This window comes from Mustela putorius, unplaced genomic scaffold (genome assembly GCF_011764305.1).
Source record: "Mustela putorius furo isolate JIRA1106 unplaced genomic scaffold, ASM1176430v1.1 tig00000228_pilon_pilon_pilon, whole genome shotgun sequence".
Classification (NCBI taxonomy): Eukaryota; Metazoa; Chordata; class Mammalia; order Carnivora; family Mustelidae; genus Mustela; species Mustela putorius.
The window spans coordinates 10622215-10643091 of record NW_025421322.1 but is presented as its reverse complement, the minus strand read 5'-3'; the positions used below and the strand labels follow the sequence as shown (position 1 = coordinate 10643091).

The following is a 20877-nucleotide window of genomic DNA, read 5'->3' as shown; positions in this document are numbered from 1 at the left end:
GAATTGTTTCTTATTTGACAATGCTTTCTACGTAATTTAACATATCAAATAAACCTAATTGTTGTAGCATCTTTCTATTCAAAAGTAGAATAAATGTTTTGAGATGTTCCAAAGTTAGTCAAAAAGACTTCATTTAGAATTTGATTTTGGGATTTTTCCCAAAAATATCAAAGGGTTTTGGACATTTGAGTAAATTGGATCACAGATAATTATGAAATACTATTTAATTATCTATTTAATCAAAGTGAGAAAAGATTTTAAAGGTAAAGACAGAATGTTATGTATATTACTTGTAAGTAAAGCCTACCTCCTTTAATATGGAGAAGATTCAGTTTCCTTAAGTAATCGAAGACCTGATAAAGCAGCATGAAAAGGAAATTATTTTGATAAAATATTAAACCTTAGCTTTTGAGGCATATTACTTAGGAGACTGTGAAAGACTTTTCTTTACCTTTTATCAACAGCAGACCAATAATCCAAGTTTCTTTCAGCTGTTAAAAGGACAAAGTTAAATTTTAGTTTCACATAAGTACACTACTGATTTTAAAGCTTATTTAAGGGGTGCCTGGGTGGCTCAGTGGTTTAAGCCTCTGCCTCCTGCTTAGGTCATGATCCCAGGGTCCTGAGATGGAGTCCCACATTGGGCTCTCTGCTCAGCAGGGAGTCTGCTTCCCCCTCTATCTCTGCCTACCTCTCTACTTGTGATCTCTCTCTGTCAAATAAATAAAATAAATAAAATCTTTGAAAAAAAAAAAGCTTATTTAAAAAATTATAATGACAATTCAATTTTAGCCAGCTTGGCCGTGCAAGGTGAGATTCTTTTCTTTCCCATCCTGAAACAGCTAGTTGTTCTTTAGGACAAAATTACTTTAATTTCTCTTAACAAAATTGTATCTCCATAGCTTATACCTTTTCTTACCCAAGGACATATCCTGTATACCAACATAAAATAGTTTCTCTTACCATCACTAGTAGTTCTAATTACATATATTTATTAAAATTCCTAACCCTTAGAAAGCTTAATTTCTAGTGAAAACTTAGAAATAAGCAATCATGAACTGTTACACTGGAGTTCTTTAATAAGCAAATTTATCAATTCATGTCATAATTTTGAAAAGCATATGCCTCTTTTTTCAAGGTGGCACAAGACATGTTAACTAACACACCCAAATACCTCTATTTTTTTGTAAAATGAAACCGAAATTAGATAGATGAGTATTCTGTATTGTCTATCACTTTAGCAAAATGTTAAGACCTGAAGTACAAAAATATTTTGGAGGCTATTTCAAAATAGACATAGGCCAATAAAACCTCATCACTGTTGAAAAGTTCATTTATATTTTATTTCACCTAGATCTATTTCATTCACTATTTAATAATCATATTAACATTGCTCATGAGAATTCTGAGACATTAGGTAAAGTGAAGTCATCTTATTTTTCTCTTGCTGACAAATTTCATAACAGAAACAGTAGGCTCTCATTTGACTAGTAATCCCAGGTGGAATAAAAGTTGCCTATCTGCATAATAGTTAATGCTAATAACTCAAGATGTGTCGTTTTAATTAAACCAACAAACTACAACCAGTTTTTGCTTACAGAGGAATATTCCAGATCATATCAACCTAAAAACCATTAGGGTTAGTTTTTATTATTTCTGAGATTTTGGGGATACCCAATCCATTCAAATATTTTCCTTCAGGTCAACACAATATGGCTTTTACAAATTAATTTTGGTAATGCCATGTAGAGGTAGAAAAATACCACATCTATAGCTTCTGTTTTAAAATTTTAGCCATGTCAGTTACAATATAAAACTCACTATTTTATAGAACAATTGGATCCAGAATGTGTTTCTGGCAGATGAAATAAGTTTATCTGTTTAGATGGCTAAAGCTATTTTACCAATATTTGTGAAAACAAAACAAAACACTTAAGGTTTTTTATCTGCCAAATTTCTATATAGCTCCCTTTTCCCCTCCTGAGGAGAAACATTTCCCTAAAGTTTGCATTACAAAGAAAGGACTGTCTGCATACAGAGAAGACAGGGTAAACAGGTGTATTCAAAGGCACAGAAAAAAGGATATCCAAGTTTTCTCCAGGATGGAGTTTGTGGTAAATCTGACTGTTACAAGAGGTCTAATATAATTACTATTTAAATTTTTTCTTCTTTTTCTTAAGTGCAGGACCATTCTTGTTTCCAATGTTCTGATTTTTTTTTCAATATCTGCAAGCATTTTGAGATAAATAGTGGAGGTTTGGCAATTGGTAATGAAAGGTGGCGTTTCAATTGCCTCTAGAGGTGCATTTCTGGTTTTGTAAGCATTTTTAAGACAGAGAGTTTGTAATTCCTCAAAGATCTGGACTGTGGCCTAAAATGGATGGGTGGGTTAGGCCCTTGATATCAAATACGTTATCTTTATATCAGAGAGATTTCCAACTAAGATGGAAATCAAAAAAATTCCTATATTCCAGGGGTTCAGGATTTAATACCATATGCCATTGTAAAGTCTGTAGAAGCGCTTACCTTTTTTGAGTGTACAAGTCAACCTTAGACCAATTCACCTTAGGAGGAAAATACTCTTCTATCAGCCCATGCAAACGGACTCCAATTGAGACATTTCCTGATCTTCTGAAAGAGGACCTAGGAGAAATTCATGTTTTCTCTGTGAAGGCATTTTCCCCAGAGGACAATCTGGCTTGTCTGTTAACTATATTAAAAGGGGTGGGAAGAACACCCCCTTATCAGCCAAACAAGTTTCCTGTGAGTAGAGTTGTGAATGTCCACTGATCTAACTCTTCTCTAATTTTGGTAGCATCTTCTGAAATTGGAGGTTTAAAAAAAAAAGCTTTGTATAATGTCATCTTTCCATAGGCATAAATGAAACAGTTGTTTAGGATGAAAGATCTCTCAAATTTTTTTGTAGTTCAGAAGATGGGCCACTTACCAGGATTTTCAATAATATATTTGTTGGGCTGGCAGAAAGGGCTACTTAAGATGGCGAAAGTTCCCACCACAAGACCTGAACTCAGACAGAAGAACAAAGACCCAAGATGGCGAAAGTTCCCACCACCAGACCAGAACTCGGACAGGTGAACAAAGACCCAAGATGGCAAAAGTTCCCGCCACAAGACCTGAATTCGGACAGGAGAACAAAGGCTCAAGCAGGAATCTGAGACCCCCCGCCCTGGGGCTCCTGTGGACCAATGGGACCCCGACGAGCAGGCGAGATATCCGAATAAGGGAAACTTGCCAAAAGACCCCTGAGCCCCCCTCCCAGACCTCTTAAAAGCCCCCTCCTCCCTGCCTTGGGCGGGACTTCTGCCACTCTGCTTTCCAGAGTTGCAGAACCTCGCCCGAGGGTGCCCACCTCCTCCCGGCACAACTTTCCTGGCTCCCCTTCTCCTGAGCCCTGAAACTTCACCGGAGAGTGTTTTTAATAAATCTTGCCTTGCACCCACTTTGCCTGGTGTTGTGTTTATCTCACCGGAAAAACTTTACAATATTCATTTCAATAGTAACTCAAACCAATAAGCCTTTTCATGGCCTCACTATGGATGCACAAGGCATCCCAAAAGAGGGCACAGAAGATGTAGCCCCCTTGATACAAAAAGTTTACCTCCACAGCTAGCCTAAGAAAGCAATTTATTGTTACAGGCCACAAGAATGGTTTTAGCAAAAACATCATCTTTGGTCTCCCACAAAATCAGGAGATGCCTGCAATCAAAGACCCGCTAATCTGTGACACTGGGTTAATCTGCTACTGGAATGGAACCTTTTCAGCATGAAGAACAAAGTTTCAGATGACAAAGGCTTCTTATGGACCAGAACCCCATAAGATAAACTCCCCTGAGAGCCAGCTTGGTCAGAAAAGGAGAATGCTTCTTGTAACTTTGAGTCTTGCCTATTTCGGCTGGCTAAGACAATAGAAAATGTCCTCACCGATCATAAAGCCCTGCTCTTAAGACAAAATAAGACAAAAGGAAACCTCATCTTGCCTATGATTTTCCTCCTTATAACAAAGGAGGCAAAATTATACAATGACCACTTCTGGGAGGAAAGGGAGCAATAGAAAAAAAGAGTACTCATTAAAAAATTCTTTAGCAGCCACTAAGTCACTATACCTAAGAAAATAACTCACACAATTTTTTCTTCTGCTATTCTAGATTTGAAAATGAAGGACTATAGTTTGGGGTGTGTGTGTGTGTGTGTGTGTGTGTTTAACCTCCTCCTCTAAACTAGGCATATAGCAATAGATCCAGGAGAGCTGACTTTAGTAAGAAGTCTTACCTTATGTCAGTCTTCCAGGATCCTATCTGCAGGCAAGTATAGTATCTCAATGGGTCCCATCATGGATTGTCAAACTATAGGGGAAGAAAAATAATTTGCCCTCTACTCTTCTAGGTTCCTTAGACACCCCTGTAATTAAAGCTGTTATTCTCCTGTTAATCTGTATATTTAATTAGACATTTCTATCTCCTATATATAAGGGAGATACCCAGGAAAACTGAGTAACTCCCCTGAAACAGTCCAGCTAAATACAAAAAATGTTGGGGGGGGGGCGAATGTTTATAGCAGCAATGTCCACAATAGCCAAGCTATGGAAAGAACCTAGATATCCATTAACAGATGAATGGATAAAGAAGATGTGGTATATATACACAATGGAATACTATGCAGCCATCAAAACAAATGAAATCTTGCCATTTGTGACAATGTGGATAGAACTAGAGGGTATTATGCTGAGTGAAATAAGTCAATCAGAGGAAGACAGTTATATGATTTCCTTGTTAAAGTTGAGAGGCAACAGGGTGGGTTTGGGGAGTAGGAAAGGAATAAATGAAACAAGATGGGATGGGGAGGGAGAGAAACCATAAGAGACTCAATCTCACAAAACAAACTGAGGGTTGTGGGGGAGCAAGTAGGGAGAGGGTGGTTGGGTTATGGACATTGGGGAAGGTATGTGCAATGGTGAGTACTGTGAAGTGTGTAAACCTGGCAATTCACAGACCTGTACCCTGGGGTTAATAATACATTATATGTTAATAATAAAAAAAATTATTTAAAAAAAGTTGGATGGGAAAGGAAGACCATTATGGGAGGTTATCAGGCAAAATAAATAAGGCTATAATGCGGATTTAAGTTGTTGCCTTTTCTATTGCTAAAAATTTCTAGAGATTTCATCATCTTTCTTTTCCTGATACAGAGAGGGAGACACCCATATAAAAAATTTCCCTTACAAAAAGGATAACTTCTACTTGATTTTCAGACCTTCTCCAATGTCTCCTGTTCTTTCTTTCTTTCTTTTTTAAAGGTTGTATTTATTTATTTGACAGACAGAAATCACAATTAGGCAGAGAGGCAGGCACAGAAGGAGGGGGAGGCAGGCTCCCTGCCGAGCAGAGAGCCTGATACAGGGCTTGATCCCAGGACTCTGGGATCATGCCTGAGCCAAAGGCAGAGGCTTTAACCCACTGAGCCACCCAGGCACCCCCATGTCTGCTGTTTCTTAAGAATAAGCAGCTCAAGATAATCTTTATGCCAAAAAGGTATATTTGGGGGGGGGGCATATTCTGCTCTCCATTACTGAACATTGTCATGGGTAATTCCACATATACTATTTTCTTTAATTCTTATAATAACTGTGTGAAATATAAATTACCTCCATTATACAAATGAGGAAATAGAGGTTTATAGAAGTTAATTACATTGTTGAAAATCATATGCTTAGTGTCTAAACCGAGATTATAGTAATTTCCCTGACCCCAGATTCAGTATTCTTTCCACATGCTGCCTTCTATATAATCTTAGACAATATAGGCCAGAAGGATGAATTTTGGAAAAATAAAAACATGTATCTACAACCATTTAGGAAACTGTTTTCCTAAGGAAGACCATAAATGTAAACCTTATGTCTCCTTTTCAGATGTAATTTTTAAAAATTAAGTTATAACCCTAATGTGGGGCTTGAACTTCTGATCCTGAGATCAAGAGTTGTATGCTATGCTCAGTAAACCAACCAGGTGCCCCTCCTTTTCAGAGATAATTTAATATTTTGTCCATATTTCATTGAGATAATTAATTACCTGAATAGATGTTCATGAAGCTCAAAGTCTGACATTCGAGAAAACAAGTGAATCAATCCAATTCTAGTGCTAAAGCCTCTGTAGTAAGCACTTTAAAATCCAGAAATGCCTCAAGGCTCTAGAAGCTACTGAATAAAAGTCATTGGCTAACTTCTGATGTTAATGGAATCAGGGGATATAGGTTCCAAATGGTGTTCTTACAGCAATGCAAGTGCATCCTGCATGGCTACAACATGCTTGTTTTTTTAAAGAAGAGTTGGGCTTAAGAAAGAAAGGGAGAGAAAAAAAGAGAACACAGGAAATCTCCCAAGATGAGGAAAAGAGAAGAAAAAGAGGGAGAAGAAGCAAAAAGACAGTAAGTTAAACCCTGACTAGTGCCAGTAAACAAATGTAAAAGTCAAGTCTCCTCATTTCTAATAACAGTTCTGGGCTTACAAGACAGGTAAGCCATTCTGCAAGGTGAGGGTGGGGAACAGAATGCTGTGCCACAGGAGCTAAGGTAGTTACAGTTATATGTGCCTTTGGCTCCAGTGAAGAAAATACAAATCATGTGACAGAAAGCCACCATACATTAAACCTTCAGAATTCTCAAATTACTTAATTAAAATAAACTCACAATTTTTATTTTATTTTATTTTTAAAGAGATTTTTAGTTATTTATTTGACACAGAATGAGAGAGAGAGAGAACAAGCAGGGGGAGCAGCAGAAGCAGGCTCCCAGTGAGCAAGGAGCTCAACATGGGGCTTGATCCCAGAACCCAGAGACCATGACCTCAGCCAAAGGCAGACACTTAACCAATTAAGCCACCCAAGTACCACTAACCTCACAATCTTTTTAAAACCACCTGACAATGAATGAAATAGGCCACATGAGTGAGAGTGAGCACATAGAACACAAAACAAATCTAAACTGCCAAAACCTGGAGATATTATGACCAAGCAGATTGTAAAAAGACCAAGTAGAAATTTTATGAATAAAAAACAGATTTACTGAAATTAGACAACTAAAACAATAAACTAGAAGCAAGAACTAAAGAATTTGCAATACTGATAGATAAGAACATGAAAATGAAAGAGAAAAATTAAGCACTGTTGAAGATAGAATAAACACAAGAAGGTAAAATAGATCTGCAATAGTACTTTTTGAAAAATAATACAGAAAGAATGCAAAAGGCATAATGGAAGGGTTTAGAAGTAGGCTGAGAATGGCTGAGTAAATAATGATAGACTGAAACTACAGCTATAAGATACACAATATTTATTAAACAGAATAAGCAACAAAGTCTACATGCAAAATACAGCAAAACTTCAGAACACAAAAGATTAAGTAAGCATCTGAAAGGCAACCAGAGAAAAAACCAGAATACCTACAAGAAAGAAAACTTAAGATTATCCAAAGATTTCTCAATAGCTTTAATCAAAGCCAAAAGTCCTTAGAGCAGTCTTTAAAATGCAGAGGGAAATAACCATCAACTTAGAATTGTGTTGTAAAAAAATTCTTTTTCAAGGTCATTATCAAAATAATATGTACAAAAAAGAAAAAGCCAGAGTTTACCAGTGAGTGACATGTACTAATGTACATTCTAAATAATACACTAAAGGAGGAAAGATTCTACAAAAGAGTTATAAAACGTAAGAAATGTTTACCAATTTCCTTGATTAACCTGTGAATTAATCTAAAAAGAAATAATGTAAATAATAAAATGATGACTAACTTCTGTGTTAAAGATAGAACAAAACTAATCTTTACTGTCTAAAACAGTATCCATTAGCCACAAATTGCTACTTAAACTTAAAAATATTATTGGGACACCTGAGTGGCTCAGTCAGTAAAGTGTCTGCCTTTGATGCCTTGGTCCTGGGATCAAGTCCCACATCAGTCTCCCTACTCATCAGCCTGCTTCTTCCTCTGTGTACTACTCCCCCTGCTTCTGCTGACAAGTAAATAAAAATAAATTGTTAAAAACTCAGTTGCTGAAACTAGCTACATTTCTGGTGCTCAGTAGCATCGTGCAGTGGGAACCAATCTATTTTGTAAGAAAATAATTATTGTAAATATGTAAAGACACTAAAATGTTACTACTTACAGATTACATAATTGTTTACATAGAAACTCAAATCATCTACCAACAATATATGAATTAGTGTTTATCAAGTGCCTAAATATTATAATACTCAAACATCAATGTGTTAATATACATCTGCTACAAATTTAGAAAGCATACTTTAAAATACATATTTATAATACTAAAAATACAATGAAATAGAGATTCTGAAAGATGTACAAGAAGTTAAAGGTTTAAAATTTTATTGAAAGCTAAATCACAAATATAAAAAGAGAAACATACCTTGTTATGGATGGAGTAACTATCATAAAAATGTCAGTTCTCCTGAAATTTCACTACAGTCTTAATCAAAATTTAATAGGATTTTTAAGAAATTTGACAATTTAATTCTAAAACTTACTTGAAAAAGCAAAGACCACAAAATGGGTAAAGTGTAACTGAAGGATAAAGTAGGAAATTTGTATTACCAGAGACTAAGCTTTGTTATAAAGCTATGTCAATGAATATAGTGTAACATTAACTCAAGGAGAGACCAGCTGGCCAGTGGAATAGAATATTCAATAAAACAGAGAGTGCAGAAGCAGAACTATGCATAACATAACTTCATAAACAGAAACAGGATATTATTGATCACTAGAGAAAAAACACAAGCTAATTATATGAAAAAATGATAAAATCTATAGTTTATAACGTGTATTATAAAATTCTAGGTAAATTAAAAATTTAATTCCAAAGAGAAAGTTTTAGAAGAAAATATAGAAGATAACTTTATGATTGCAGAATATGAGAAATAATAACTAAGTGAAAAGAAATTGCTAAATTCAACTACATTAATAGAAAGAACTTCTGTTTATCAAAAGATACTATAAAGAAGATGGAAATAAACCAGAAACTATTTGCAACATACATAAATTCATTAAAGGATTAGTATCCATTAAGTAAATTCTTAAGAACTCTTATGAATCAACAGGAAAAAGACAAATACCTCACCCCACAAAAAAACAAAAATAATAAATGACCAAATAAGCATTTCAAATCAGAGAAAATATTAATGGCCCAGTCTCACTGGTAATCAGAGAAGGGTAAATTAAAATCACAAAGTATCATTTTATTTATATTACATTAAATAAAAAATTTTGATTGTATCCATTGTTGGCAAGGAAATAATGAAAAATATATATAGCTCTAGGGGTGTATATTTGGAAAAGAATAATTCTGTAAATTGGAACATAAACTTACCTCTAACCCAGGAATTTTAGTCCTAGTAACAAAACCTAGAGAAAATTGCATATGAGTCCTAGACAATATGTACAAGAATTGTATAATTGACAATGATTTAAATGGTAGAAAAAAATCAGGTAACAAAAATCTCCTAACAAAAGTGGATGAATTGATTATGACAATCACAGGATATTATATAGCTTTGAAAATGAATTATAGCTACTGGCAACAAGATACACAAATGAAAATGTTGAATGAAAAGAGCAAATTGGAGAAAATTAAATATTATGTAACTGCCTAATATAAAATATGTACACATATATAATATTACATGCTGTAAATTTTATAAGCAGCTTTTTATATAAAGATTACTACATATGTGAAAATTTTCTTTTAGAATATAGGGAAATATGTCTGTTACTTCTGGAAGAGAAGTAGAGGAATGGAACTTTGGCGGAATACACCTGTAACTCAGAGATGTTGATAATGTTGAGGAAGAATTGCCTTTACCCTTCAAGGTCCTTCTAGCTTCTAACTGAACTTAAATTGACCTGAGACAGATTAATAGGAGAAAAATAAAATTTAATAGTGTATTTACAGGGAATCCAGACAGACATGGAAATTCCAAAGACAGTCAGGCAACATGAAGCTTGTATGAGCTAAGGAGAGGAGTAGGGGTCTGAAGATACAAAGAGGAGAAAAGCTTTAAGCAAGAAGGTGAAAGATGTTTGGGAAACAGTTTACTCCATTATGTAGATAAGTGTCTCAGGTAAAGAGGAATCTCTCTTCCTGGTACAAGGAATTTGAGAGGGAGGTAAAAAATTCAGATATTTTCTGAATTTGCTGGGTTTAGATTGCTTTTAACTCAAAATAATGTTCATGCCGAAGTGTCCCATCTTGGGGTGGCCTGCACTTGACCTGTACAATAGCATTCTAGTTTTTAAACAGTGGATTCATTAGTGTTGGTGCTGTTATACTTCATAAAGTCACATCAGTTATTCATACTGATAACAGAAAAACTCTCTAAAGGCCTGGTATACCAAGGAAATCATTATGGATTTATTCCTAAATCAACATGACTGTTTATAAACTTTGTTCAAACCAAAATCCTGATTTATGGCCCACCAAACACATATTGTATATCTGCTTTGTGAATGAGTAGACACCTTCCTCCCTGCTTCCCTTTATGACAAAATTCACGATTCCTGCCTGTATGTTAATCTGTAATATTTTGGGTTTTTACAAGGCATTAAAAAGTAATAGAACGCTATAAAAACTGTTTATTCTCCAGAACACCATCTTCCTCGTGAAGAGCATGTTTTCCAGGCAGCTATCCTAATTTGGACTCAAATAAAACTCTTGTTCAATTTGTGCTGATCTTTCTTGGTGAAATTGGCAGGATATTAAAGCAAGTCACCTGAGAATATCTACAGGTCATCTGGAACTTGGCACTCAGTACACCACAGGCCCTTTGTGCCCCTCTGACTTCTCAGCACCTCACAGGTGTATCTGGTGAGTTCTTCTGATATCTGGATCTTCTCAACTTGAGTTGAAGATCCTTTTATTCAAGCTGTTCTCTAGGTGGGAATAACCTTGAGAGATTTAAGTCTCAGGTGACACAAATGGGATTCTTTTGCCATGTCTAAATTATTTCTCTTATGCCCAAAATTATAGGCCAGCTACAGGCTAAGCAACCAGAAACTAGGAAGAAATCCATGATACTAACAAAACATATACTGATATTGATGACCGAATGTTTGAGGAGATAGAATTACAACAGACACAACACATATCTATGGAAACTAACTGACTGAGAGAAATTCTTACATTTAATAACAGAAAATATACCATTTTAAACCAACCAGCTCAAATGTATCACAAGGTACAAATAACTGTAGATAAAGAAAGTAAATGGATACTCTAATTTAAGATTATCAAAATACTTGTGAAAGATTTTCTTTGTAATGTTGTGCCCATTTCCCATTGGTTCAAATGTTAGTAACTGGATTTTTTTTTAATTTAATTTATGTTATATAAGAGAACACAAGTGGGGGGAGGGACAGGAAAAGAGGGAATTACTAATTGGATTTTTATTACTAATTCTGCATGTCTACTATAAAGTTACAAAAAATGTAAAGGCAAACATCACAAAGCACATGTACAATGTTTCTACAATTTGATCTCAAATTGATCTAAAAAAATAGACTATTAAAAGCCATACTCTTGATCTCCCCATATAGATGCCTAGCATGGAGGGACAAAATAATGATCATGAATGCTTTCTGTCAAAAAAGTATTGATCCAAAGGGAAATGACGAGAGAAAAACTCTGTTAAAATCTGATTTATAAGGGAAGCCTTTGTAGATTTCTTCCCAAATCAACCTGACTGTATATAAACTTTGAACTTTGTTCAAACCAAAAGCCTGATTTATCGCCCACCAAGCATGTACTACACATCTGCTTTGTGAAACAGTAACCTAAAGGAAAACCATCTTGATCCTGAGATACCAAACAATTCTCCTATTCCCTGCATTCCTTTATGATAAAACTCATGATTCCTGCCTATTTGCTATCTATAACCTTTTGAGCTTTTGAAAGATGTAAAAAGTCTAAACCCCATAGAAATTGATCATTCACCAGAACATGTTCTTCCTTGTGAAGAACATGTTTCCTTAACTTGGGTTCCAATGAAACTCTTTCTTACTTTTAGAAATTCTAAAAGGTTTGTTCAATTTGCATCAACAATATGCATTAAAATTACATAACATTTAAATCTGATTTTTGTGTATTGTGTATTGAACCCTGAATTTGTTAAAAATGGTAAGAAGTGTGCATTAAATAAATCATATGATGCATGAATGAACATAAGAAAAGCATAAATTGAAGCCAGATCGACCTGGATTCAAATTTTTGCCTTGATGCTTGTGAGCTTGAAATATATAATTGAGAACTAGGTACTTAAGGTCTCTGAATATCAGTTTCCTTTAATAATACTTAGTGTAGGTCTACCATGTGCTAAGTACTATTAAGGGTGTTAGAGATATAGTGGTGAACAAAATGCATACCATGTCTGGGTGCTGCAGAAGTATACATAGAAAAGGTTAGATATACTACAGGAGCTGGGAATGGCTAGCCAGCAATGAGCCATATTCTTGAGGCCTGACCTATGTCAGTGTCCTCTTAGATGAATTTCTGTGGACATTATTTCATAGACCTCTTTTATCATAAGCTGTTTTTCAACACTCCTGGGAATATATGAAACAGGGTCAAGGACATTTTACATCAAACTAATATCAATGTTATATATAATCATAAAATTGGTAATATACCCTTTCAACCAGTCTGAGATTGGGTTGACTACTATACAAGGGGCTGACTATGTAGAGGAGTCTTTATTGTAACTTTATCAGTTTTGTAACAACATACTTATTTGTGCCTCTCGCTATTTATGCTCACTCTCTTGAACCTCCCCTACTGTCACTGGAAGGAGAATTTCTCTTTGCAGACATCAGGATCATAGTTCTTCCCTTTCCTATCTAACTCGTCTCATCTTCTGGGTCTCATTCTTTCTTACTGCCATGTGCCCACTGAGCTCTTGGACATTAAGCAGTCCTGAGGCTATGGTCATTAATGCTGGGTGCATAATCATTAATCCTGAGGAAACATTTGCTCCAAAGGAGCATGAGAGAAGAAAAAATTTCTATCCTCATATAACAAACACATAAGAGAAAAATACAATGAAAATCTGATAATAGTATTGTTAGTATAAAAATGAAATTTGTGTATGTGATATTTATAGGAATGTAATAAAAATCCCTCACATTGAGCAAAAAGCCAGTGTCACACAAAGAACCTTACTGAAACCAGGAGTAAATTCCTGTAGAAGAACATGTATCTGAAATACAGATATAAAAGAAGCATAAAGAAACTTATCATTAAATTCTCAGCATTTGAAAAGAAGAAAAAGATGAATAAAAACAAAGTCAAAGACATTTGCACAAGTCATAATTGAGAAATTTCCAACTGTGAGCAAAGCAACAAAATGAGATCTGGATATGTATTCAGGTAGTTACTGATGGAAAAGTGTGAGCAAAAACCAAGATAGAAGATCATAACCATTTAACTTCCTAGGGGAAGGAGGTAAGAGAATGTCTGGTAGTACTCTGTCCACCCAAAACTCAGGTGCTGACATTGACCTTCCTAAAAGGGCATTCCTCATTTTTAAACACCCCAAAGCTTAAATGAACTGAATAATAAGACTATAGGGAATATTTTAAATATTAAAGATATTTTTCAGTTGTTTTTGTTTTTACCTCTGGCAGTATCTATATCTGAAACTAGAAGTCTTGACCCATTTACACATATTTTTTTTTAATGCTACTCTGGGGCGCATGGGTGGCTCAGTGGGTTAAGCCTCTGCCTTCAGTTCAGGTCATGATCTCAGGGTCCTGGGATCGAGTCCCGCATTGGGCTCTCTGCTCAGCAAGGAGCCTGCTTCTTCCTCTCTCTCTGCCTGCCTCTCTGCCTGCTTGTGAACTCTCTCTGTCAAATAAATAAATAAATCTTTAAAAAAAAATAAGAATGCCACTCTGACTAGCCCATTATATCATTTTTTTCTAAACAGTTAATGATTTCCAATCCATGGGATTCAGAAATCCTAGAATGATTGGCCTACTAGCTATTCCTTTTTTGAGCTAGTTTTTTACAGACCAGTGTATGTTCATCTACCATAATTGGTGATGGGGATTTCTTTGTCCTACTAGAATAAATGGGATTCCAAGCATAAGCAAGAGTCAAAATTCTGGAAAACATAGGATCCAGACACTGTATACAGCTCCATTAAGAAACTGAGATGGATGTTAGCCTGTATGAAATTTATTTATGTGATCTACTTATTAATAATAAGTATCTTCATGTAAATCATGCTTTATTCCAAGCTTGGCTTTTTACTCTTTATCTTACACTGATTAAATCAATCCCCAAATAGTCATTTAATTGGTATAACACTTCATTCCTTTTGCTTGCTTTGCAAGTCCCAGTGGTGTCTTGCAGACGTAGTTTTAGTCCCTCTTACAAAGTATGATTTTCCATTATAGCTACTTACATCTGGGTGGTTGCAGATTTCTACAAAACGGCACTGGAAAACAAAAGTCAGGTCACAAATCCTTTTCTCAAAGGCAAATACAGTTCCTACTTTTGATCTAGGCAGAAAGCCAAACCTAGAATAAGAGAAGCCATATGTATGTGTTTGAGAAAGTTGCCTACATAAGTAGGGATTTTCCCCAAATAATGAAGTTAACTTTTTGATGACTTTAGGAGAATGATGGAAATGTAATGGTCACACTACAAACTTTAAAAATGTTTTACAAATACTTTGAGGTAATTTTTTAAAAAGAAGAAACAGGATGATAAAAGAACCACAGCCTTCATCAAGACTGATTAATCCAAAGAGGGCAAGTATGGCATTTAAAGGTTCACCAGTTTCCCTACACTCAAGTACAGCTGAAACTTGTTCCCAGATATTTTTATCCATGTCCAAAAGCAAAAAGATATCTGACTCAATAAGGGAGAGCCTGTAAACTTGCCCACCCTCAACCCCTTTCTAATCTTCATTTGTGCTTAATAAGACATTGAAAAAAAAAAACCAAATGAATGATTCTAGGGTGACATTAGAAAACCTCTTTTATACACATTAGCACAATTCAAGAAGATTGATCCTAAGGTCTCCAGGCTTGGAAGTGTCTACATATCTTCTACACAAGTGGTCCTCCACTGGGAGCAATTTGCTGCTAGGGAACACTTGGCGTGCCCAGAAGTATTTTTATTCTTACAACTGGAGAGTAGGAGATTTTACTGGAATCTAATGAGTAAAGGCCAGGAATCCTGAAAAATATCCACAACGCACAGGACAGCCCCTGACAAGAAAGCGTGTATCACCAAACATCAAATGCAGAGGTTGAGAAACACTGTGGTAGATCAGTGTTCCCCGGATCAGCCCAGTCTATGGTCTTCTTACTGATATTTGACCTCTGGGTTTATATTGAAAATGGGCACTTAGAGTCACAATTCCCCTGCTATGTATGTATCAACTGGGGGTGAAAAGTATGGTTTCTTTCCTTATTTCCAAATTGGGAAGCCCTCCTTGCAAGCAATTATTTGGAGTCCATAGCTCTTTTCCTCTCTTCTAACAGACCTGGCTCTCAGATCCTGACCTGCTCTGGCCTAAAAAGAAAGACACAAAGGGGAGCCTGGAGCCAAATAAAGTGTAATTTTTGGTTTTTATCAGCGCACCTAGAATATTCTAAGTGAAGCAGAATGACATTAGGCATTTACTTCCACCTCTAGGCTGAACAGTATGTTTGAAAAGGACTATAAACAAAAGTAAATTTGGGGGCACCTGAGTGACTCAGTTTGTACTCAGGTCATGATCTCAGGGTCAAGAGATCAAGCCCTATGTCAAGCCCTATGTTGGGCTCCATACTCAGTGCAGAATTTGCTTAAGAGTCTTTCTCTTCCTCTCCTGTTACCCTTTCTCCTGCCTGTACTCTCTCTCTAAAATAAATAAAAATCTTAAAAAAAAATTTCAAGAATAGTTTGAATATTTGAATTCCATTTCATGGTATATAATTATATTTATGAATTCTCATACTGATATATTTAATCAAGAAAAACCCCCCAAATTTTAAAATTTTCTTCTATTTGAAGACATTTAAATATATAATTTAAAAATATCAGCACAAAGTGGCAAATGTTGTTTTCTTGAGAAGAAAAAAAGTATTCTGGAATGATGTACTTTATTGATTTTGGTGTTAAAGTAATGGTGCAAATAGACGAAAAATACTCACAGATGCTGTAACAATTTTCCTTAGCAAAACAGTCGGTTGGAAACTTTGTTGGTTCTCCATTTACTCATTTGAAATTATACAGATCCATGAAACCCAAAATCACTGTTCTAGTCAGCTCAACAACTAAATAGTGATGGTCTTTACTTAAAAAACTCTACTGGTGAGGACTTTTCTGCTTTCTGAGGAAGACCATGTTATTTATTTGGCCAGACTTATTGGAAAGTTCTTTATGTTGCAGTATAAACATTTGTAATCATCTCCCCACAATTTCTTGGTTCTTGGCTCTTGTTCTACCCTGCAGGTCATAGCAAATGAGCCAAATTCCACTTCTATAGGATAGCACTAAGTAATGATGGTTACCATACCCATCTTGAACTTCATCCTCTCTAAGCCAAGCATTTGCTAGTGCTGCACTAACAAAACTCAATAGTTCCTCTTTATGTTGTGGTCATTGTCCTCCAAGTAGCTTCCAGTTTCTATAAAATTGAACAACATAAGTTTTAGCTGAAACAGTCTATTAGTTCTATCATTTTTCTATTTTAGACATTTCAATCATATTGTTTGGCTTTCCAGGACAAACTAGATTTGTTGGCAAGCTTTAGTAATATTGATACATGAAATTATAGTTAAATCAAACCATACATATTTAAACAAGTTCTCCCTCTAACTCCTATTTCCTCTACTATGCATGCAGTCAACTGGTAGGGTTTCTAGTTGATTCAAGGTTATGATTTTTTTATTTCATATCCTAAATTTCATCTTGTTATTGCCAGCACATTGTTCCATACTGCTGAGATTTTAGAAAATATTTTTCTTGTAAAATATTTCAAACATTTGGAAAAAGAAATGAATATAATGAAAACTCATGTGGCCAAACCCAAATACAATACATATTAACATTATACCATATTTTCTTTAGGTTATTGTGTTTTTAAGCAAACCAAACTTTAAATAGAGTTGCAGCCCAGCTGAGAATTCTGAAATTCTATCCCCACCCTCTTTTCCCTAGTTAAATCATCATCCTGAAGGTGTTATGTATACTTCTCATCCCAGATTTATATACCTAATTCTATATATGCAGATAGCTATAGACTGTACATACTTTTAAATATGCCATAGAATATGAATCACTCTATAGTTTTTCTTTTTCTTACCTCTTGTTTCTGACCACTATACCTGTTAAAATATGAAGTACCAGTTCTTTCATTTCCAATTTCTGATTTGTCCAGTCCATTCTCTCCATTTCAAACAATGCTATTATGTGCATCTTTAAACACATCATCTTATGTCATTGTGTAGTAGTGGCCATAGGACAGACACCTAGAGGTGAAATGTCTGGGTTGTGGTTACATATTTTTACTTTTAGTAGATATTGTCAAATTGCTTTTTAAATCAATAGTACTAATTTATGTTTCCATTAATAGTGATTGAGAATTTGCATTATTCCATATCCTTGGCAATACTTGGTGTGTTATGGGTTACATTGTTTCTTCCTCCAGAATTCATGAAGTCATGTTGAAAATTCCATATTGAAATCCTTATCATCAATATCTCAAATGTGACCTTATTTGGAAATAGGGTCACTGCAGATAAAATTAATAAAATTAGGTCATATTCAATAAGGGTGGGGTCCTTAATCCCATGACGGGTGTCCTTAACAAAAGGGGAAATTTGGACACAGGGATAATGCCATGTGAAGATAAAAGCAGACAGATATTGGTGTGATATAACAGAAGTCAAGGAACACCAAAGATTGCCAACAAACCGAGCACAAAGAGATTATCCATTGCAGCTTCTAGAGGGAGCCAACATTTTGATCTTACTCTTCTAGGCTGCAGACCCGTGAAACAATAAATAAACAATAAATAATTTGTTGTGCAAATCACAACAAATTATTAATGGTACTTTGTCATATTTTGTCATACCAGCTCTAACAAACTAATATATTTAACATTACTTGGCGTTTCAAATGTTTGCCAATATGATGGATATAAGACAGAATCTTATTTTTAAGTTCTATTTTTTCCACAAATGATATTGAACATACACATTGCTAATTTGGGTTCCCTCTTCAAAGAATTACCTTTTTAATCTCTGTCTACCTTTAACTGATTTACCTCCAACTTGACGATTATTTTTTTACATAGATATTTTAATTATTCAACAATACTTTTCTTTATGAAATAGATTCTTAGTATCATGATTAAAGGTATTCCTTCCCTGAGGTCTTGATATCCTCTACATTTTCTAATAATTAAAAGTTTTGCTTTTCGCAATTTTTTCTTTAAACTGACTGGATTTGAATTTTGTGTATAAAATGAGGCAAGAATTTATCATTTTTTACATTTGGATAATCAGTTTTCCAAGAACCATTTATTTATTTATTTATTTATGTAACCAAAAAGGAATAGTAGCATTGTTTTTAATGAATTTTAGTCCAGATTACAAAGCAAGGCACTAGCTGCTGCCCCGACTTGTTAGTATACATATGAACAACTTTTTGTTCCCCCATAAAGGCAAGTAACAAAAGTATATCAGATGGACAGGATAAGATATTTGAATCTAGTTTTTAAAAATCAGCATGGAAGCTAGTATTACTATTGCAGTGTAAAAGACTTTCTGTACTTTTTGCCCCACGCCCACCCCATTTATCTATTCAAATTCTAGGACTTTCCTAATCAAGAGATTTTGTGGGAGAATATCTTTTGAGACTTTTAGTGTACGAGGGTAATTTTTCTTGGTTTTACTCTTGATGTCCTTTACCTCTGTCACTGGGTGAGTGAAGGGGCTGGCACAGGTCTTCAGGAATTCTTCTGAGGCACTTTGACCATGATGGTTTTCACTTAAGTATATGTTTGCAGCCCATACTCTCCCAGCTTCTGACCACTCTGGACATTTTCTAGCCACTGAGTGGTGATCAGTCCCCAAACACATCATAGCAGTTGACACACACTGTGCCAGCATGGAAGGTCTGGGACAGATAATTGGCCTTGTCCAAGTCCTTGGTGAAGACAGCTGCAGCCACACATGGAATTGTTGGCTTTCCCAGTGACTTCCTCTATGGTCTTGAACCTCAGGATCTGCATTGTTGGCCCAAAGAGCTCCTACTAGGCAGTAGTCGTGCTGTCTTATATATCTCCAAATGGTGATGGTAGGCTAGGCAAAGTAGCCACAATCAGAAGTCACCCCTCCATCAAACAGCAGCTCTGTTCCTCCTCCTTCCCAGATCTGTATAACCAAGGACATTCTTAAGCTGAGTTTCATCTACCTGAGATCCCTAGTTGTCAAAGGGTTCCCAACTATACAAGACCTGACTAGGTCATATTCTGCTTCATAAATTCAGTGTAAATATCTTCTTGTACAAATATCTGGAAACCTGTACAGTAGCACTGACACTGGTTGAGGAAAGGACAAAGGGGGTCTGCTCCATGGCCCAGTTCACGTCTGCATCTGACATGATGATACTGGTGCCCAGCCCACCGCCCCGCCTCCAGGGTCACTCTCTTGAGGTTACTATTTCCTGCAGTAACAGGGACTAGGTGGTCAATCTCAGTGGAGCCTGTGAAGGCCGCTTTGTCCACATCCTCATGGGAGGTGATGGTAGCCCCATCTGTGGGGCCAAAATCTAGGAATAATACTGACCATGCCAGGAGGAAAGCCAGCCTCCTTAATAAGGTTGGTCACATAGAGGGTGGTGAGTGGAGTCTGCTCAGCTTCCTTCATCACAACCTTTCCCATTGCCAGGCTGGGCCCAGTTTCCAGGCTTGCATTAGGAACTGGAAGTTCCACACAATGATCTGCCTGCACACTCTGATAGATTCATGGTGGATGTAGCTGAAAAAGTTCCCATCCACGGAAATGGTTTTTCTCATGGTAGTTATCAGCACAACCAGGATAATAATGGAGGATTTTTGAGGACCATGTCCAGATCCACCAGGTAGATGACATAGAGCTTGCTGTTATCCAGGGTCTCCAAGGCTGCCAGGTAGGTCCAGTCTTGCTCAATCAGATCATCCAAGCTATTCGCCAGGTAGGCCCTCTCAGATATGTCCATGTGGTGCCAGGGTGAACCCAGCTGAAAGGCAGCCAGGGATGCCTTTACTATCCTGTCCACATTTTTCCTGTCTCCTTCAACTACTTAACAGATGACTTCTCCCATGGATGGATTGATGGTGAGGAATATTCTTGCTAACAGCATTTTGCCACTCATTGTTTATGAAGATCTGGTTGTAGAAGACTTTAAGGTTACTGGTTGGGTGGCAGCAGCAGACACAAGGTGATGGCCCAGGCTGGGCCTGAGGCTGGCAGCATGCAATATGTGGTAGGAGCATGCATGCAGGACCTCCAAGAACCATTTATAATATTCAGTTTTTTGCTATTTACTTTGTACTAACACTTCTGTCACAGTTCATGTTCCCATATATGTGCAGCCTTATTTCTGGGCTCTTTATTCTCTTCTATATGTCTTTTTCTGTCTAATTCTGTGGTACTACTGCACCACCTTAACTATTATAGCTATGAAATTTTCATTGACATGAAACAAAAACTTTTTAGTATCATTTTTCCTCAATTTCTAATTATGGTGCTTGTCATTAGAGAACATAATTGGTATCATATTGAGTCTATAATAGAGTAATTATTAAAATGAGTCTTTTTCTA

At 35.9% G+C, this 20877-nt stretch overlaps 1 pseudogene; it reads right to left on the bottom strand.

Moving 5' to 3' along the window:
- Nucleotides 1-19019: 19019 nt before the first annotated feature.
- LOC101683639 lies at nucleotides 19020-20573 on the bottom strand (annotated as a pseudogene).
- Nucleotides 20574-20877: the final 304 nt, after the last annotated feature.